The following is a 23,027-nucleotide window of genomic DNA, read 5'->3' as shown; positions in this document are numbered from 1 at the left end:
CTACACCCATGTGTACCTTCTTCTGATTTCCTACTATATATAAACCCCTCCTGCCCCCCCCCCCCCCCCCCTCGCCTTCCCTCCAACCCCCGACACACACACTCTGTCCTATATTCTCATTCTCAATCAGGATGTAATCAATCAACTAAACCCTTCTTTTAATCACGTTCTCCCGTAAATTTCTTTTTTCTCCCGAATTAGATTCAGTATTTCTTGATTATTTACTCTGACTACCATCTAAACTTCAGCATTCTTCTGTAGTACCGCATTACAGAAGCTTCTATTCTTTTGTTGTCTGAACTGTTTATTCCCCACTTTTCACTTCCGTGCAAGAGGGATATGTTAAAAGATTCGAGAATTCAGAATGATGCAAGACACCGATTTGATACAACTAGAAACTCTCAACGTTTCTCTATGGGATAAACAATAATGTCGATCAGCTTATCATCGATCTCAGGTTCACCGAAAACCCGTTCATAGATTTATTGAAGTCTTGCTTATCGGTATTTCCTCATGTCCTCATACTTTCTCCAGTTCCTAATCACTAGCGATCCCCTTTCTCCTGCTCCCACAATCATAAACTAAACCACTGTTCCATCATCCGTATATCGTTCCTACTCAAGTTACTTTCATGGAACAACGGGCAGACGCCACATCAGCCAGCGAACCGGTAAGAATAGCCCACAATAAACAGTGCCAACACCGTAGCCCTACCATGAGACATGTATCCTTACCGATCATTCCATCTTTACGACCTGTGCTGCCTAAAAGTAATCGAATTAACAATTGACTTAATGAGAACTTCAAGGGGTCTTGAGGCCTAACTGGTTGTTCTTCCCCACTGCGTTGCCACGGGCACCCTTATGTTCTTCATTATTAATGACACATTGGCCATCTTCACATCTTTGTTCAGGTACCCAGAGCACATACTTTTCCCATCCCTATTACCGTTGCTCTCAGTTGGGGAGTGGGTGCCTGTTTCGTTTGTGGTTTCGTGAATGGAACAGCAGTATTGCAAAGATATGTGTGTTACTTAAGGTTTGATGCCAAAGTAGTAGTTGGACTGAACAGTGAAAGCTATACCTACGGGGGTGGTAGGTGGCTCCTTCCGTCCCCTTTAGGGATGAGCAGAGTGAATATTGCAGGGCAGTCGGCCGTTATTCAGCGTTCGGTTTCCGGAAGGCCTAGATCATGGGCTCTCAAACTTTTCCGGTCGACCGCCCTTCTGAAAGTATTTTGTCCCGTCAGCTGTTTTTATTTCCTTCCTCAACCTTCTCATACTTGACACACAGCTGGCCCACGATATCCCGTTTACTTCTGTTCAATCAAATAATAATAATGATAATGATAATAATAGTAATAACAGGGTCTCCTTCGAGTACATTGTCATATATTTGTTTTATTCAAAGAGTGTAAAACTGAAAAATTATAACAAGTATATAAATAAGCACGGATGCGGGTGCAGTTATTGAAACCGAGCAAATATCTGCATTGCATCACATATTTTTATGCAAATTAGTTCACAGATTAGTCAGATAGTTAAAGTTTAACTGTTTCCATCTATATTCCTTTTAATTCATTTAGACACTTTTAATATTTCAAAGATCACGACATACACATAGGGACAGAACAATAGTCAAGAGTTCTTAAACTAAAAACTGTTCTATCAAACTGATCGTCCGGAAAGCAAAATAAGAGAGAGTGAAAATGTACGCGGTTCAAAATTCAGAACTTTTCTGGCATTTGTACGTTCAGTGTGATGAGTGTGCTTGAACTGGCGAGAAAAACATATCCCATCTTGCTTGAATCATTGAAAAAGCGGCTTGCACATCCCCTTCCAGCTGCAGTCGAGACCGTTGTTGCGTCTTCATTAATGCCGCTGGAAAAAATATTGACTCGCGAACAGTGATAAAACGTCCACTGCTCTTGTACTTTTATTCCAATATTCATTTCGAGTCTGCTCCGATTTCGATTTAAATTCATTTCACTCTATCACTTGATAGTTTTACTACCTCCTCTTGTTCTACTGCTGACTATACGTCTGTAAGTTCCTATCGAACATATTATGTATCAAGTCATACTCAGATAAAGGTTCTTGAAATTTAACTTCGAACTGTTGACGAAGGTTTTCGAGGCGAAATACACCAATTCTATTAATTTTCATTCACACGAGACAAAATCTCGCAGTTCCCGTTCTCCACCTGGGTTTCCCAATGTCCAAGTTCTCCCTCAAATCCAAGCTTTTTCTCACGTAGAAAAATTATATTACTATTTGGATCTTGAAGTATTCAGTAATAAAACTCGAGGCTCACTCTTTAGCAACGCAAGGCGGTGAAGAAATTTACCGCGAGACAACCAACGTATCTCTGTGTACAACAGAAATGAATTACAAGTACCGCGCATTTCCTCGCAAAGAATGGAGAATAGCCTAATGTTTAAAGCTCGTGCTGCACAACATTTAAAACTCTGACTACATCGTTCAGCACTTTCTAGATTCCAGGCTGTCCTACTTTAGAAGCCAGAGCCTCCCTCTGTCTGCAGTGTGTGAATTTTCCAGGAGAGGAAACAGCACAAGCTCTTGCCATAAACCCCTTTTAGTTCCAGTAAATACTGCCATCCCATCGACGTATATACTAACACAATGTATCCAGCTCAGTAAGTTGTCAAAAAAAAAAAAAAACTCACAGCAAGGAAAATATTTTCGCCTGTAGTCCTCTCTTCCAGAGCTTCACAGGCCTCATGGATTTCATTTTCATAACAGTAGCGTACAAAAGGAGGAATCTGCGAAAGATTTCCGATATCAGTGCTGTCATCAAGTTGCAGGGCCAATTTTTGACTACCACGATAACATGGTAATAATAAATTTTTCACAGCAGTGGCTATTGCATGAATACGACGAGCCATAGAGTTATCTGAGTGATATCGACTTCACAAGTTCGCCAAACCTCTCTCTATGCATGATTTCGCACATTTTGACACTCCAAGAATTATCTGTTGCAATTTGGATTTTGGAATTAAGTAGGATACCTCAAGGTATTCTACGCTTTCTTAGTAAATGCTACCTTTTTTTTTTTTGAGAAAACAGGCGTCTTCTTTTATGCACTATGTGATCAAAAGTATTCGTACACCTGGCTGAAAATGACTTACAAGTTCGTGGCGCCCTCCATCGGTAACGCTGGAATTCGATATGTTGTTGGCCCACCCTTAGCCTTGATGACACCTTCCACTCTTGCACGCATGCATTCTATCACGTGATGGAAGGTTTCTTGGGGAATGGCAGCCCATTCTTCACGAAGTGCTGCTCTGAGGAGAGGTATCGATGTGGGTCGTTGAGTCCTCGCACGAAGTCGGCGTTCCAAAATATCTCAAAGGTTTTCTGTAGGATTGTCAGGATTCTATGCAGGCCAATCCATTACAGGGATGTTATTGTCGTGTAACCACTCCACCACAGGCCTTGCATTATGAACAGGTGCTTGATCGTGTTGAAAGATCAATCGCCATCCCCAAATTGCTCTTCAACAGTGGGAAGCAAGAAGCTGCTTAAAACATCAATGTAGGCCTGTGCTGTGATAGTGCTACGCAAAACAACAAGGGGTGCAAGCCCCCTCCATGAAAAACACGACCACACAATAACACCACCGTCTCCAAATTTTACTTTTATTTCTACACACGATGTCAGATGACGTTCACCGGGCATTCGGCATACCCACACCCTGCCATCGGATCGCCACGCTATGCACCGTGATTCGTCACTCCACACAACGTTTTTCCACTGTTCAGTCGTCCAATGTTTACGCTCCTTACACCAAGTGAGGCGTCGTTTGGCATTTACCGGCGTGATGTGTGGCTTACGAGCAGCCGCTCTACCATGAAATACAAGTTCTCCCAGCACACCAGCCCTAACTGTCATAGTACTTGCAGTGGATCCTCATGCAGTTTGTAATTCTTGTGTGATGGTCTGGATAGATATCTGCCTATTACACATTGCGACCCTCTTCGACCGTCGGCGGACTCCGTCAGTCAACAGACGAGATCGGCCCGTACGATTTTCTGCTGTACGTGTCCCTTGACGTTTTATCTTCACTATCACATCAGAAACAGTGGACCTGATGATGTTTAGGAATTTGAAAATCTCGCGTACAGACGTATGACACAAGTGACACCCAGTCACCTGACTACGTTCGATGTCCGAGAGTTCCGCGGTCTCTCAAGATGTCGCTGATATGGAGCACCTGGCAGTAGGTGGCAGCACAATGGCCCTAATATGATAAACGTATTTTTTTGCGGGGGGGGGGGGGGGGGGCGTCCAGATACTTTTGATCACATAGTGTATATTGCTCGTGACACTGAAAAAGTTCGGTGGGTTTACTAACATTGTCTAGGTGTTTTCTCCGCAAATGTCTCTTCAGTTTCAACCTGTCGATGGCTAAAATCTCCAAGCGAAGAACATATTGTGGTCGTTCACCATATTTCAAAACAATACGTGTAATCAACTTCATATTCACGCTAATAGGAACAGAAGATGACAAGAAAGATGAATTTATGTTGATTTATTCAAATCTTTTTCCTTATTAGAATTGCGCATTTCCAAAGGAGACGAGACAGTTCGTGAATCACTTCCATGGGATCTCTTTTTATCACTGCGAATCCGGCACTTAGCCATGCGAATGGCGGAACTTGTATCACTTTATTTTAAATCTGGTTAACTTCTTCCACTACCTCCAAGTACTAGAGGTCAGCTTCTAACTCACTATCTATGAACTGATTTCGGAAGCATGGCTAAAGTCGAGTGGACAGTCACAGAGTCTGTGATTAATCGTATGTTCGTGTAGATAGTGTTGCAAGGGTTTGGCGGTCACATTGTCAAGCGGCTTGTTGTCATCTGTGGTTGTTATATATTTAGATAGTAGCTAACACTGCGGGTCATTGGTGGCAGGAGCTGTGTGACGAAATATTCCTCGCGACATCCTTTGCATTGATGCTGACATGAGTTACTGGTCAGTTCTTATAGGACAGCAAATCAATAAGGGTGCAGTTTTCTGACTTGGTTCATGGAAATGAAAATCTGATGCTAGCAGTATATCTTGTTCATCGGAAGTCCTTTTCTTACATAATATTTCAATGAAAGCTGGCGTTCCCCTCTGTTATTCTCTACGCCGCCATCTGCAGTTTCTGTCAGGCTGTTTAGTAAATCAAGTATAAGTTATATTGTAATTGAAATCATTATTCTGTTCCTCTTCAGCATCATCAGAGCCAGGTTTGTGTTACGGACACCTCGTGTAATCATTTTTCAAATAAATTCAGTCTGTGGGAATTGGGGTTTCTAACGAGCGTATGGAGCTCATTTCAATCCAGTTGTATGAAGTTAATCGTATGGTGGTTTCACCATATGTAATGTATGTCGCTTTCATTTTACCCTCAACTTTCGTTTATTCATTTTTGTCAACTTTTCCCTTTTGTGCCTCAGTCGGCCACGTGGCCCCAACCGTTATAATAACGAGTAGGCATGTTCTTGTATTGGTTTCTACTTAGTATCATAACCGAATGACATTGTGAAATATTTAAATATTCATGCGAGTGGAATTATTTGATTTTATTAGTTTTTCTCTGCTGGTCGTTGTCTCCACGCTCCCATATGAACATAACTACACGGAGAAAGGCTTATCTGCTTCCTAAGGTAGTTAAGGATAGGATTTCCGTGTAGTGCGCGTGCAGTTTAGCTGTTAATCGAAGAACTATCCAACAAGATGCGTACATAATTGTTTTATTGACTTCCATTCACCCACATGTCGTTGGTTGCACAGTCATTGCAGATTGACCCGTCTTGTAGAACTTTATGGCAGGCTAAAAGTGTGATCATGTGAAGGATCTGGTCGGATGTATTGATAGTTTATATGTATTTTGCACGTGATTTTGCCTACTTGACCTCCACTTGCGCCCTTTTTATGATATCTTGAAATCACACATTCTTCCCGCAAAATCTATGCAGCATACCCCCATGAGCCACGTGCTGTGACAGGTAATCAGTTTATGGTTGGCATGATTATCGAAGTTACGTGTGAGGTCCACTTTAATCCCAGAAACACAGCTGTGGTACTAATATGGTGCTGCAGAACCACGCTGTAAAAACATTGGAATGGACAGTACAAACGGAGTAAACATCGTACTGTGTCGTTTCTCCATCAAAATTTGAGATAGTATATTGAAGCGGGATAAAGGAATTACGACAGATTTATTTCATTGTAAGAAGGTATGTATTCTTAACACTATTTTAAGAAACCACAATTGTTCGTCCAGAAATTCGATGCACGTTTCGTGTTTCACAGGCCCTCTAATTTCCCACCCCATCGCCACATCTGCTTATTATTTATTATGATTTTTCTATGCGTTACATTAAAACAGCAATACCTTGTTACTGGTTTCAATTTACCGTCACGTATGGTATGTACCCTTTTGCACTAGCCAAAGTGTTCATGTAAAAGGAGTTTCATTTTACCAATTTCCCAGCCAAATTGATTTAGAGGACAACGGCTTAAAGCAAAATTAAGAGCAGACTTCACACCCAGCGTGAACTCCAGAGTTGATGTGGTATGTAACCTTCATTTCCGAGATCTATCGACCTGGATTAAAAATTAAGCAACTGCAGGACGTCGTTGTTCCCTCAGTTTTCCCTTTTTATCCAGCTTAAAAAGTATGAAAAGTCAAACTAGAATGTAAGCCTTTTATTAAAATTCAGTGAATGCGAAATACTGAAACGAAATAATGGAAATACTGAACAAACTGATCATTAAAGTTTTACATCAGACATCTCCTTATGCGAATACCGTTCATCCATTAACATCCAGTGTGACACTTTAGAAGAAAAGGTGATCAAAATAGAGCAAAATAAATTGCGACAGAAACTGCAGAGGACGCGGGTTAAACTTCTACGTCTTTAAGAGAAACTCCATGAAACCACCCATGGACCGCAGTCTTATAACAAAGATTATCACAACATATTTTTATATACTTCTGTTGAAATAGCAAAACAAGATCCATCTTCTTTCTCAAATAGCAAATTTCAAAGAATCGTCTTGCAGCTAGATAGAAGATGCTACAAAACGTAATGTAGTGTTGGGATCGGTACACCCAAAGGATAGAGGAATGCCAGATAAAATGTCTGGCAGTTGCCTTCTGTGAGTTCACTGTCCCACTATTTGGGTGACAACTCATGCGGAAATGGAGTTACGAATCCTGTAAAAAAAGAGATTAACTTTAGAAGCTAAGCATTCGAATTAGGTTAGAGACATTGTTCCTTGATAGCGGATGAAATTTCATTGGAACAGCAGTTGCAATTTGATGGAAAGCTGGATATTTTCTGTGGTCATAAATACACACCTGTTAACAAAAGCTATCAGAATTCTATCGATAACAATCCGTAATTAAGAACGACAAGACAGTGAGCGAATGTGAAATTCTCGCCACTATTTACTATGCTTCATGATAGCGTGTTTGTATACCAAGTATCTCTTCACCAAACGGATCTTCTGGAAGCAAGTACGCAATCTGACACTGTCTGTTACCAGATATATCGACGACAGCGGATTTCTTTCAGTACGTCTATTTACAAATATTCACAGGACCAATGTAAATATGATGTGACGCCTTTCGAAAGGTAAGAACTTGAAGTGACAAATTACTCACCCAAATGATCCGAGGCGACCATTATTTCTTGCGTCTGATCAATCACAAATTTTAAAGAACATGGGGCACATATGAAACTTCCTGGCAGATTAAAACTGTGTGCCCGACCGAGACTCGAACTCGGGACCTTTGCCTCATGAGGCACATATCTTTTAAAAGATCGTGTTTGATGCAGAAGACAGATAAACGGCTCTCATGTGGAAAATGTGTATGAACTGTAAGGAAACGATGCAGTAAAACCTCTCTGCTTTTGACTCGAATATACGCATGCCCTAACAACATAGAGAAAATGAATGTGACGTGAGCGAGGGCTATAATTTCTACACCAGTAATAACAGCTCTTGAACATCTCGAAACACATTCTGGACATCCAAAAGCTCGTTTGTTCCAAGACTGCACAGCGACCATGTATTTCATGAAAATGATTTAGAACTGGTTCAACATGCATGATGTTAGCAGTTGTAGCAACACTAAGTTTTGCCCTGACAGAAATCATTTTTTCAACACAGATGATTACTTCATTGGCTGGAAAATGAGTTCCTTAGGAGTCTGAGGAAATGAAAAAAATATGCCCTGAGCAAGGAATGGCTTCCCTCTGAAACGAGACTTGCGAGGCAGTTCGTTTGACTACTTGTTCTACAGTAGTGTGTGTGTGTTCGACACTTACCGTCTTCGGACTTTCATTTCGTGCTAACAAGAATATATAACAGCGACTCTATCGAAATTTTCTTTAGCACTCTGAGGAGAAACTCGGGCATAAGTTACATGCTGGATTCAAGAGCTGTAGTACAGGCCATCAGCGGAATCTTGAAGACAGGAATTTGTCTGCATCAACGATATCACCATGCTCGTGACATGTTATTAGCAGCGACAGGTCATCGGAAGAGATACGTAAGAACCCAGAAACAGCGACCAAAATACTGCAGAAACTTTACAAAATTTCTTTACCGACAGTAGTTTGATGACAGTGTTACAAATAATAACAGTTTTGTCATTACAATGTAAATCTGATGTCTTTAATTTGATACAGGTTTGAAGGTTGTATCAATTAAACTTTGCATTCCTTCCTTTTCTCTGTGGTTTCGATGTGAAGGGAATTAGAGAAGGAGTTAGTTGCGAATCGTGTTGCAGTCTAATTCAACGATAAAACTGTAGTCCTCCATTAACAGATATGGTTTCCAAACAAGGTGAGAGTAATGTTTTCTTCTATCATTCAGAATTATTGGTGTGCATAGTAAACATTGTATGTAACTATGAGTGTAAAGTTCCAAATTTGTCAGTATCCAAAACTGCAAAATTTTAAATCGTCTGTTTTCAATGTTTAGAAAACTTCGAAGGTTTCGCATGTCAAGTGAGACTTCAGGTCATACTGAGAGACTAGACCAGGTAATCCGCGAAACTGATATACCAATCACCTTAAAAACAAGTGTCTGAACGTTTAGAAATGGCGAAATATTTAAATAACAACACAATCAACAGAAAAGTAAATCTGACTGCAGCAGATGGGAAAATTGCGCGTAGGTTCGTTCGGGCACCCTACTGCACCCGTGGGACGCTCTGATGATGAACTTGAGTCCTTTTTGTGTTTGCGCTTTTTCCCGGTCTGGAGTACACTAGCGATTATCATCCATACAGTAGTAAATCCACCATTAATTACGTTTTTCACACCGTATTCAGTAATAATCAAAATTAATTCAGCTCCCTAGGCAAATGCATACTTTGTGGAGACAGTTTTCTTAAGAATTATGGCCAGTTTTCATTTTTCACAACAAATTTCTTTTCCAAGGATCTAGACGAATCTGCTTTGTTACCTCAATTTCCTTCTGCTTTCTTTCTTTTCTGTTCCTGTTCGCGAGCATTATTCACAGGTGATGAGCGGATGTCCGATTTTTAGTCCTCCCGATTCTTTTTGTGAATTGGCGGCAATTTTAGTAACGTGAAAGTCTGAAATGAATTTGGGCGCTTGTAGGCTATGTTCCGTAGCCTTTCCTGTCTGCATTTGCTTCGCTGGACCTGTGTCTCCAGTTGCGTTTTACATTCGATAATCTGCACTGCAGTTTTGCCTCTTGTCGTTACACGAAAAGAAGAAAAATTCCCCACCGAATAAAAATTAGTATTATGTGGGAATATTCTCTTTTTATTCACATTATTTAGGTGCGTTATGTACTGTTACTGTTCGGTGACAGTACAGAAGGCACCGAAAGCCTGTAGGCACGTCTAAATAAACCGCCTCAGGGGCTAGTACTCTTTTCCAAAAGTTCAGTAGTTGGCGACTTTATTATTATATCCCACAACATGGTACAAAGACAGTCGCAATTGCATGAGCTAAGCAAAAAATATCATGTAGACTTAATAGGTAATGCGTATATTAAACTGCAGTGACTGTTTGGTTAAGACCGCTTTCATTACGAGGCGTATAAGTTACTTTCAATCCTTATCTGAAAAGAATTATGTAAGAGCAACAATAAATGTCTAGTCTTCATGTCACTACACACTCCTACAATCGCTAGGCAAACCCAGTTAGGCGATGAGTCCAGCCAACACAGAGAAAAAGTGCGTAGTCCTATATGACCTTCCCGTATTGTGATGTGGGTAAGAGATCGTAGTTCTTGCCTAACACATCCACTTCCAGTGAAACGATACAACGCCTATAACATTTTATAAAACGTAATGCTCAGGGGAAATCTGCTGGGATTGTTGTTCGGCCCCTACTGATAAGTGCTCTTGCGACATTTGCCCAGAAAACTCCAGGGTTGTTTGAACTGAGGCGAGATAAATTACTGCGGTGACGGCATGTTTACAGGGGAAAAAATGTAAAGGAGAAGCAATTTTCCGTTTTTATGGAATAAGACTGTTACTTCAAGAAGGAATCGCCCGTTTACTGCTAAGCAGGGAGCTCAAGATCTTTGTTGTATTTAATTATTCTTTTGGTAGTCCTACGTCGCGTCGTCGAATACACGACTAGGGAAGCTACTGTTTGCTTCCAGTGCTGTTCCGGTGCGGATAAACATTTGTTTCCGAAATTATAAAGGCAATTTGTAACACTGGGATCCTTTCCGGAAGATGGACCCGGAATCTCTTAATACCTTATTCAGAAGGAGCTTATAGAGGATTTGATTCGAGACACAAATTACGCTTAGGTCGGGAGGCAGGCAGTGGACGCGGTATTTGTTTAGGAAACCCGCTTACAGGTAATTTAGTAGGGGCGGTGGGGTTTCCGGCAGCCGGTGAAGCCGTGGAGGTGCAGTCGCGCCGGGGCGCCACCCAGCGCAACACTGCAGCCCGGCCTCGCTGGCTGCGGCGGCAGTCCAGCTAGCGCCGAGCGTCCTTCACAAAACTTACGACACGCAAGTCCGGCGTGTTGGAAGTGCCCTGTACCGGAGACAGCTAGTGAAGAAAGGTAAAACGAGTCCTTCTGCTGTCGGTTTACAGCATTTTAAGACGAACACTGTCACCACGTATATTAATCCTCCGTTTCTACTGAATGCAGTTTACACCGAAGACACAAAGAAACTTGTACACGTCCCTAATATCATGTAGGATCCCGCAAGCACAGAGACGTGTCACAGCACACCGTGGCATCGACTCAACTAATGTCTGAAGAAGTGCTGGATGGAATTGACACCATGTATCCTGCACGACTGTCCATTAATTCGGAAGAGTGCGAGGGAGTGGAGATCTCTTCTGAACAAGGCATCCCAGATATGCTCAATAATGTTCACGTCTGGGGTGTCTGGTAGCCAACGGAGGTGTTTAAACTCACAAGAGTCTTCCTGCAGCCACTCTGCAGCAATTCCGGGCTTGTGGAGAGTCGCATTGTCCTTCTGGAATTGCCCAAGACCGTCGAAATGCACAATTCATGGATGCAGGTGATGGAGGCAGGAGGCTTACGTAGGTGTCACCTGTCAGAGTCGTATCTAGACGTATTAGGGGTCCCATACCACTCCAACTCCACACGCCCCACACCTCCATCAGCTTGAAAGTCCCCTGCTAATATGCAGGGTCGATGAATTCATGAAGTTGTCTCCACACCCATACAGGTCCACCCACTCAATATAATTCCAAGCGAGATTCGTCCGACCAGGCAACATGGTCGGATTGAGGGAGGACATAGAAGCAATTCAGAGGTGGGCTACTAGATTTGTTACTGGTAGGTTTGATCATCACGTGAGTGTTACGGAAATGCTTCAGGAACTCGGGTGGGACTCTCTGGAGGAAAGGAGGCGTTCTTTTCGTGAATCGCTGCTGAGGGAATTTAGAGAACCAGCATTTGAGGCTGACTGCAATACAAATTTACTGCCGCCAAATTATATTTCGCGGAAAGACCACAAAGATAAAATAAGAGATATTAGGGCTCGTACAGAGGCATGTAGGTAGTCATTTTTTCCTCGTTCTGATTTGGGAGTGGAACAGGGAGAGAAGATGCTAGTTGTGGTACGAGGTACCCTCCACCACGCACCGTATGGTGGATTACGGAGTATGTATGTAGATGTAGATGTTTCCAGCCATCAAGACTCAAATGTCGGTGCTGCTATGCGTAAAGCATTCTGTCGTGCAGTCTTCAGCTCCGAAAGCACATATCGATGATGTTTCGTTGAATGGTTCGCACGCTAACACTTGTTGATGGCCCAGGATTGAAATCTGCAGCAGTTTGCGGAAGAGTTCACGTCTGTCACGCTGTCGTCGCTAGTCCCGTTCTTGGGGTTTTTTTTTCCGGCAGCAGCGATCTCGGAGGTTTGATGTTTTACCGGATTCCTGATATTCACGGTACACTCGTGAGATGGTCGTATAGGAAAATTCCCGCTTCATCGCTATCTCCGAGATGCTGTGTCCCATCGCTCGTTCACCAACTACAACACCATGTTCAAACTCACTTAAATTTTGATAACGTATCACTGTAGCAGCAGTACCCGATCTAACAACAGCGCCAAACACATGTTGTCTTATATAGGCGTTGCACACCGCAGTGCCGTGTTCTGTCTGTCTTCATATCTCTGTAATTGAATACGCATGCCTATAACAGTTTCTGTGGCACTTCACTGTAAGAAATCATCTATGGCATGCTAACCGAAAACGAGAGCAGATTAGTTAATTTTAACTGTAATGCACTCTATGACAAAAGAAAAAGCGACGTGGGAACGAAGTAATTATCCGAATGCGACAGATATCGGTAGGTGTAATATACATGTACCGACGAACTAATGATTAAACTTTCTGAAAAATTGGGTAATTAATTCAAGAAGAAAGGCTTTACAAATTATGCTAGTCAATAACACGTTGCCCTACTTCTGGCCCTTATGCAGGCAGTTACTGGGCTTGGCATTGTTGGTTGTTCTTCTGAGGAATATCGTGGCGAATTCTACCGAACTGGCGCGCTACCAAGGCAAGAATCGCGGAACGGAGAGCTCTGCCCATAAAGCCCAATATGTTCTCAAGTGGGGAAGATCCGGCGACCATGGTCACCGAGGTAAGTTTTGACAAGCACGAAGACAAACAGCAGAAACAGTCGCGGTGTGCGGGCGGGCATTATCTTGCTGAAATGTCAGCCCAGGATTGCTTGCCGTGAAGGGCAACAAAACGAGGCGCAGAATATCGTCGATGTATCGTAGTGCTATAAGGGCGCCGCAGACGACAGCGAATGGCGCCCTGCTATGAAACGAAATGAGACGCCAGACCGTCATTCCTGGATGTCAGGCTGTATGACGGGCAACACTGGGGCTGGTACCCCACTACTGTGCGAGGCGTCACCAGACAGGTTTTCGATCTTCAGTGGTGAGTCCCACTTCGTACCGAGCCCCGACGAACAGCGAAGACGTTTCTGGAGACTTGGCAGACTGCCGTGCGATACCAACCTGACTGTCGGCCCCCATATGCCCTGAGAACCAGACGTGAGGCTCTAGAGCGCTATTTCTTTTCGTAGCAGGACGCCATTGGTTGTCATCGGAGGCACTCTTACAGCGCAAACTGTACGCAGTCGGTATTCTACGCCCCGTTTTGTTGCCCTTCACGGCATGCCGTCCCCGGCTTACATTTCAGCAAGATAACGCCCGCTGGCACACGGCGACAGCTTCTCCAGCTAGTCTTCATGTTTGGCACACCCTACCTTGGCCAGGAAGGTAGCCGCATCTGTAGCCCATTGAGAACGTTTGGAGAATTATGGGCAGAGTCCTCCAACCATCTTGGCACAATTTAAGGCGGGAATTGCACAGACTTTGGTGAGATATCCCTTAGGAAAACAACCGAAAACTTTATTGATCTGGCCTTGACGAATGACTCAATTTGTAAAGCTCTGTCTCTTTAATAAATCATCTAATTTGTCCGAAACTGTAATTTTTTGTCTCTACATGTACTTCAGTTCTACCGATTTCCATTCCACTGGGATAATTTTTTCGTGGTGCATTTTTTTTTTTTGTCTTTGAGTGTACACACGATCATTGTAGCGTTTTCACGCATATCAGTATACTATGAGCTTAATAAATAAACTCTATAAGGAACAAAATAGACTTTCATCTGAAATGATGTACTTGTGAGAACCGCTGAAAACTAATATAACGACTGGAGGGACTGGTTTTCCAATGCCGTATCGTGCATGGTAGTGTGTTGCGTTTTTACTCTTCCCTTAATTGTGTCCACCCCCCGTACCTTATAATAATAATTCTCTTCTCTATGTACAAACTAGATGACAAAACAAAATCAGCGCTGTCTTCGGATGACATGTTCTTCAAGACAATGAAGTCATAGCTGACAATAAGTTCTCATTGATCGCACTAAATGTCTATTACGGACACACACACCGTGACTCCAATACAACATTAATTTATTTCTCTCCAAGGAACGTAAATCATGGAATATAAAACATTAACTCAAGGGTAATCAATATTTTCAGAGTGTCTATAACTACAAATATCAACTCGCAACACCCTCCCCACCCAGGTCAACTTCTAGAGCAATGACCAGTTGAACAGGGCGTGAGATTATGGATCCTTCTGAAGTTAGTAAGGTTACAGTTCGTATTTTCCCAACTCCTCTTTCATGAAGATCTTCTCTCCGCGCCTTCCTCAGTGTGGCCGAACATAGCCATTTCAGGTCAATGATGGGTGCAGTTCGACCAGAGAACCCAGTGCATACCATGTTAACACACCCTCACCATTATGCTGCCCACACCACCTTGCATTGCCTCTTGACAGCTTCGGTCCATGATTTCATGGGGTCTACTCCACACTCGAACCCTACAATCAGGTCTTACCAATTGAAATTTGGACTCATCTGACCAGGCCATGGATTTCCAGTTGTCTAGGGCCCAGCTGCTCTGGTCACGAACCCAGCAGAGACGCTGCAGTTGATGTCGTGCTGTTGACACAGCCATTCGCGTCGGTCGTCTTCTGCCGCAGTCCATTAATGCCTAAGTTCAGCTCACTCTCCTAACGGATACGTTTGTCGTACACCCGGCATTGATTTCTGAGATTATTTCACGCTGCGTTGCTTATCTGTTAACACCGAGAATTCTACGCAAAGCCTCTGCTCTCGGTCATTAATTGAAGGCCGTTGGCAGCTGCTTTGCCCATGGTGAGGGGTAACGCCTGAAATCTGGTAGTATCGGCCCACTCTTGACACCGTGTATCTCGGAATACTGAATTCCCTAACGACTCCCGAAATGGAATGTCTGTCATTCCTCGTAGTGCGGCAATAATTTCGTCTGAAACCTATTTCACACCTGAGTAGAATTGACAGCTTCGCCGATGCAATACCCTTTTATGATTGGTATACACGGTATTACCACCGTCGGCATGACTTGTCACGTGAGTGTATTTCTCTGTCGTTGTAAACGCTAACCAAAGTGCTATAAGCCAACACTGTAGGAAGTCTTCCACTTGTGATACAACTTCATAGACTTGGAAACAAATCGCAGCATCTGTTGCAATTTTATTTTCAAACACCACGCCCGGTTTCAAATAATTATGAGCCTAACTGTTTGGAGATATAGTCAGTCTGTCCGTAGACCTCCTCGAAGTTAAGCTTACAACCACAGATTCCACCTGCGTAGCTCTACGACATTAGGATCATTGCTATTTGACAATAGCCTTAGCGGCTTAAACCGGTCGCACTGTTATAAAATAAAACTATTGGATTTGTTGTTGATCTTTGTCTTCGAGCAATATCTACAGTTAAGGATCCTAAACTACCATGTTCAACATGTTCGACAAGAGAAAAATATCATAGCCCTCCAATAACAGCATTTAACTGATGTGACTTCATGTGAAAGCTGTCGCTGTCTCTGTATCACGGGATCCAGGGTTCGATTCCCCGCCGGGTTGGGGATTTTCTTCGCCCGGGGACTGGGTGTTTGTGTTGTCCTCATCATTTCGTCATCAGCATCATCATTTGTCAGAGTGACTAGACTGGGTTGTGAAAAGAAAATGGTATGTGTAAAAATTGGGACTCTGTACAGGCTCTGATGACCGCGCCGTTCAAAAGATGGTTCAAATGGCTCTGAGCACTATGGGACTTAACATCTAAGGTCATCAGTCCCCTAGAACTTAGAACTAGTTAAACCTAACTAACCTAAGGACATCACACACATCCATGCCCGAGGCAGGATGCGAACCTGCGACCGTAGCGGTCGCGCGGTTCCAGACTGTAGCGCCTTTAACCGCTTGGCCACCCCGGCCGGCTGACCGCGCTGTTGAGCGCCCCACAAGCCAATCATCATCATCAACATCACGTGAAAGCTGTACTAATGAATGCGTAGTCCTAAAAATCAGTTTCGTGGGATGACACACTCACTGTCAACAGTCCGGACAGGTCAAACTTTGACTTATTCTAAGAAGTTTTAGCAAACTGTGCTTCTTTCATCGTAACCAGAGCAATTCAAGCTAACGGCAGTGTATTGATGTATTGGATAGAAGAGTCAGTCAGGCCTTGCTGACGTTAGAGCTCGGCTGTTGTGAAGTACGGTGATAATATTGAAGGATTCGAGTGATACATTCAAATAAATAAATGTCGAAGGGAATGTTATATTCACCAACTGCTGTCTGATCTTCGCAGCTGTCATCGATTGTCGGCTGTGGCCAATAAATAGGATGCACGCTGTATGTGTAGACGGACAATTGCTTTAGGACACGACATCCTGTAGCTCTGACATCTTGTTATTACAGTGGTAACCGAGTTGAAGGTAACGTCTTCCTAGATGTTGAGTCGCGTCATGTTCCTCTTTAATTTCTTCTAGGCGGTCAACGTTTCGACCCATTTTCTGGGATTGACTTCAGAATCTTCTAGTGTTCACGGATTAGTTGAACAGTCGAGTTGCAGCTGCAAAATTTGATACAGCGGGTAAGAGTTATGGTGTTTCATGCCAACTCACAGCATGACTGCGTGAAAAACACATTACAGCAAGAAAAGCGACAGGTAGATCAAGTAACAAATGGTTCAAATGGCTCTGAGCACTATGGGACTTAACATCTATGGTCTTCAGTCCCCTAGAACTTAGAACTACTTAAACCTAACTAACCTAAGGACATCACACACATCCATACCCGAGGCAGGATTCGAACCTGCGACCGTAGCAGTCGCGCGGCTCCGGACTGAACGCCTAGAACCGCTAGACCACCGCGGCCGGCATCAAGTAACAGATCAGGAAATAACACAAGGATAGTTCTGCGACATCAACGCAGAACTTTATAATGTAGTATTATGTGAGACATTCAGGGCACAAATTATGCAGAAGCTGACAGGAACTATTTACAGCGAACGAGTAAATTTTTATTGGAACATTTAGAGTGCGAAGCATATTTTTTTCCTATTGATGGGTGAAGAAGCACAGCTTCAACGAAGTGATCAAAACTGTCCGCACTCTTCCGACGGAAATCCTAGAAATGTCTGTCACACAGTCATAGAGTGAAAATATGGTGCGAGCTATCTGTTGCCTGAATAAGTTGTCCTTTTCGGTTCGTGGATGAGTGACAGCTAAACAGTATGTTGACTCGACTGGAAGACTTGTCATCGAATCAAAAAGTCAGGCTCACTGGTATGCTACCAAGTAATCCTATTTGCGAACTTCACTGGAAACCGTACATCAACGTCTTCGGCAACGAGTCATTACTAGAAATAATAGCAGTTGGTGTTCTGCCAAGTCATTAGATATGTTAATTAGTGCTTACGTCTTTGGCGAAATGAGAAATCCAAATTTTGTATCAGCCTGTGACGACGAAGCCGAGTATAAAAATAACGGAGATATCCATTAGAAGGAATTGAAATTTACACACATAACCACTCATCCAGTTCACCGAGTGAAACAACTTTCTTAGCAAACAAATATTCAGTCAGAACTTTCAATATGTTTTACTCTTAAAGAAAAGAATAACTCACATCTACGTCATATCACCTCCCAGCTTCCCACAAGGTATATGTGGCTTGGTTTACAGCTTTCTTCCAATATCTGTACTTGTTGAGAAATAAATTAACGCATACAGTTACAAAGAAAAAAATTATATGTATAAATAAAAGGAAAAAAATAATAAACCCGTAAGTGACTTCATCATACGCGTTGAAACGTTATAAATGCCTTTGCATGCAAAGAATCATTATTCGGACGAACTCATCTGTTAATAATACACTGCTAAGATTATTGTTGGCAGTAGCATATTTCAGCTAAAAATGTAACATGTATGTAGACTGTAATATATGTTTGTAAAGTTTTCCTGTACCATTGACATAATACTGCCCGAAAAATGAGTGCAGTCTGCTAGCAAAAATTTCGTTAGTCGACAACGCAAAGCAAAGTCTATTGCAACCTCCGTTTCTTGTCAGATACGTTTATTGTTCTATACCCTCACATTTGAGAAAAATGGAACATTGGCTTGTGACGCAAGTGCTGATGCTTCGGCAGCCAGAAAATGAGGCTGAAAGTGGAAGTGTTGAGACCAGATATCAGGCCTGTTCTTTGTTTCACGTAATAAAGTAAACGTGCACCTTCGACACTCGAGAATAAAACACACGAAATCGGCAAAGAGTAACCATAAGAAGTCGTTTTAGCAACAACAAAAATCGTTATATTTAGGTTAAAATGATAAACTATATACAGTGTGTTTGCGGAGGAATATCTCAGGAACTGTGGTGTAAACCGAATAAACATTTGATATAACACGTGTCCAACTTGTATTGGTTACACAAATACAACTTTTACAAGGTAACAAAAAGAAATACTCACACAAGGTGTTAAGTTCAAAGTTAATTTTCATAAATTCTCCAAAGCATTTTCGAATGTTTTTCACAAACATGTAGCCCTTCTGTGGTCTTCTTGGCGTTCGAGGATGAAGTTATCCCTCTGCAATGGGTTGTGGCAGACTGAAACTGTGTGCCGGACCAAGACGCAAACTCGGAACCTTTGCCTTTCGCGGACATGTGCTTTCCCGACTGAACTACCCAAGACCGACTTATGGCTCGTCTTCATAGCTGTACGTGCGCCAGTACCTCGTCTGCTACCTTACAAACTTCACAGATATTCTCACGCCGAACTAGCAAGACTAGCACTCCTGGAAGAAAGGATATCTCGGAGAAATGGCTTACCCAGAGCCTGCGGGATGTTTCCAGAATGAAATTTTCACTCTGCACTGGAACGTGCGCTGATATAAACCTTCCTGGCAGACTGAAACTGTATGCCGGACTGAAAATCGAACTTGGAACATGACTTCCCCACAAATGGCAAATGTCCTGATTTCGAGTCTCGGTCCAACAGAATGTTTTAATCTGCCAGGAAGTTTCATCTTGGCATTCATTTATGACGATAGCGCTATTCATAACGCGAACGATCAGTTCGTTCGTCCCTGTATTTACTTTTTTCTTTGTAGATTTCGCTCTTGCAACCACGCCAGATGTAGAAATCTAAGGGGGTTGAGCCCAGGGACATTGGTGACCAAGAAATGTGGCGATTTCTACCTACATATCTTCCAGGAAATGTTTGTAATCGATGATGTTTCTCCTGATGACTAGAATGGGCAATCCCCTCCTTCATGCTGAAGATCATATCCAGCCTTGCGGAAGCTCTTCCTACAATGGGGAAAGATCATTTTCAAAAATGTCTTGAAAATAAGGCTCTGTAAGCGGATGGTGTAACACAACAGGCCCAGTTGACTGTTCACCTATCGTACGTACTACACCACACATTTACAGAGAAGCGTTCAGGAAAATATGTTTCTACACAGCCGTATGCGTTATCGTGGGACCACCGATAGGAGCTACGAGTGTTTCTGATACCATCACGAATGAAACAAGTAAACAGTATTAATGGGAGTACTTGGCGATTTGCAGCTAGGCAACGACAAAATTCCAACCGTCCACCTTAATCTCTGTCTCGAAATTGTTGAATCTGCTGATGTTATGTTCGCCACATTCTTGTATGTAAAACGTGGAGATGTATAGAAACTCTGCTTGTGCTTGTTGAAGGACCACGTTCTACCAACTGAATAATTTCTCCTGTTTAAACAAGACTGAAACGCCCTGCTAAACCTGCAGGACAGGACAGATAGAATAAATTGTGGAAAGGGCCAAAATAATGGTCTGTCGGTAACACTCGAACATACAACTTTATTATTTGATCAAACATTACAGCGCAAATTTCCGACCTTACCTATCGACTGAATATGTCACCCAATCTTATGGCTTCAGGGCACAACCTCTTTAATTTTTAAAGCGGCTGACGGCCCATGATTTAAAAACACAACTTCAATATATTTTCAAAGGCAGAAGGCCCAAAGCCTTATCCTTAAATAATTTTTAAAAAAGGAGGCTGAAGGCCCAAACAATCTGAGACTTGACAAGTAAGGAATTTTAATTTTAAAACGGCTGAAGGCCCATGATTCAAAATACAACTAGAATAAATTTTTACAAGGCAGAAGGCCAAATGCTATATCATTAAATATTTTTCTTTTAAATGAGGCTGAAAGCCCAAACAATGTAAGATTCAACTAGTTGGGAATTTAAATTTTAAGATGGCTGAAGGCCCATGATTGAAAAACACAACTACAATAAATTTTCAAAAGGCAGAAGGCCCAAAGCTTTATCCGAGAAATATTTTAAATACGGCTGAAGATCCAAACAATACAAGACTTGACAAGTAAGAACCTTTCAATTTTAAAACGGCATTATTTAAAACCCAACTAAAAGAATACAAATTCAAACCATTGGCTATGAGCCATTAAAATACACACTCAAACACCAATAAGAAGAGGCAGGACAGCCAGCGGCGCTCAGAAGTTTCCGGGGGTCGGTCTGCACTGGAAATATTAACGTTCGCTTAGGGGAGACAGGTAGTCGGCCCAACTATATCCGATTCGCCGGCAACCCAACCAAGAGACAGTCAACGGACCCACCGACAAGACGACTTTCTTTCTACCCGACCAGTACACAAGGATCTCGAAAGCCAAACCGTAAAAGACGTAGCCGCCCACAACCAAGTTTGCATAAGCTGTCAAAACTACACATACGTGTTGGACAGCGACAACACGGTGAGGAAAGGACACCGCCTGAAGTTTACGTCACCGGCCAGGACAGGTAACCGGAGCGCTAATGGCCACAAGGCAGAAAATTCCGCTGGTGCACTCGGACTTCAAATAACCAAAATACAGTTAAACTCCACCAGATGGTGGCCAAACTTTCGCCAATTCGAACACTCACTGTTGCTCACGGGAATAACCCCAACAGCCAACCATGAAAACCAACGGCACAATGTGAACACACTGGCTTCCGTAATTAAATCACCACTCAACTTTGAAGTCCTGGGTCGGTGAGCCACGAACCTCGTAGCACTCGGAACAGCTCCCACACACTCCGACACTGCGTAGAGACCGCCAGCGGGCCCGGCCCACCGCGCCGTGCGGAGATTTCCTGGCTGATCCACGCCAACCGACCGACTGCTCAGAGCCAGTACGCCGACAGCATTTAAAATGACTTGGCAGTCAGAATCACACAAACTACATACAGTTTCACGAACACTCGCAGTGCTAACGGCAGTGACTGTACAATAACAGTGACGAATCACTAGTCGGCACATACAGCCAACCCATAAGCGATCGCCGGCCAAATACACGTCCTCCGGCAAGACGACCGACCGACGACCAACGAAAGTCGTCGCCACTCCAATCATGTGTTTGGGCAACCGTCGGGCAAGTCATGGCGGTCCGGACCTCACTGCTGCCGCGTGCCATCTCTGACACTGCCAGGTCAGAACTAGCTGCTGGCGCGTTCCAACTCAATGGCAGATTCGAACTAACCCCGAACACACGACAACTGGGAAGTAATAGATTAGATTAGATTAGATAGCAGTCCAACAAAGATAATACGAGAGGGCGTATATCGTTAAGCACTGCTGCTGCCGCTCACGGGTAGGCAAGGCAGCAACTCAGTGACACAAGTAATGAAACTAAAATAACGACGTGGCAGTACAGCAAAAAACAGGATGTTAAGTGAGAGATGGCACGAACGTGAGCCACGCATGGCTCACGCACTGTGCTCATCTGCACTTTTGGAGGGTGGACTTTTGGGTGCTTGACGGTACCGTTCCAGACAGTAAACACGAGTAAACACGCTTGAATCTCGTTTCTGCATTGTGAAAATAGTCTACCGCATTCTCTCCAAGAAGTCGCCTACGCAAATACCGTATCTGCTTACTCAACAGCTGTAACTACATGGTGGCCGAGCGGTTCTAGGCGCTTCAGTCTGGAACCGCGCTACCGCTACGGTCGCAGGTTCGAATCCTGCCTCGGGCATGGGTGTGTGTAATGTCCTTAGGTTAGTTAGGTTTAAGTAGTTCTAAGTTCTAGGGGACTGATGACCTCAGATGTTAAGTCCCATAGTGCCCAGAGTCATTTGAACCATTTTTTTGTAAATACATGCTGCAGGCTTAAAGGATACAAGAAGGAAAGTAGGGTGATTAGCACTTAACGTCCTGTAGGAAAGCTCGGCTTAGGGATAAACAGGGAGGAAAATCAGGGGTGCCCTTTCAGTGGAACTTCATTTAGCTTAAGTTAAGTAGGGATTTACAGGAAAATCTAAATCAATATGGCTTCATAGGGATTTGCGTCCTGCCGAGTATGAGTCCACTGAGCTAGCCAATGTAAACTGTAAAGTGTAACTGCCTAACAAACGACAATCATAATTACAGCTGAAAAATTCTATTATTTAAGCTCAAGCAAAACCTAATTAAAAAAAAAGTGTGTTCAAATGGCTCGGAGTACTATGGGACTTAACTTCTGAGGTCATCACTCCCCTAGAACTTAGAACTACTTAAACCTAACTAAGGACATCACACACATCCATGCCCGAAGCCGGATTCGAACCTGCGACCGTTG

The sequence above is a fragment of the Schistocerca cancellata genome, chromosome 5 (genome assembly GCF_023864275.1).
Source record: "Schistocerca cancellata isolate TAMUIC-IGC-003103 chromosome 5, iqSchCanc2.1, whole genome shotgun sequence".
Classification (NCBI taxonomy): domain Eukaryota; kingdom Metazoa; phylum Arthropoda; class Insecta; order Orthoptera; family Acrididae; genus Schistocerca; species Schistocerca cancellata.
This window is presented reverse-complemented; position numbering follows the sequence as displayed.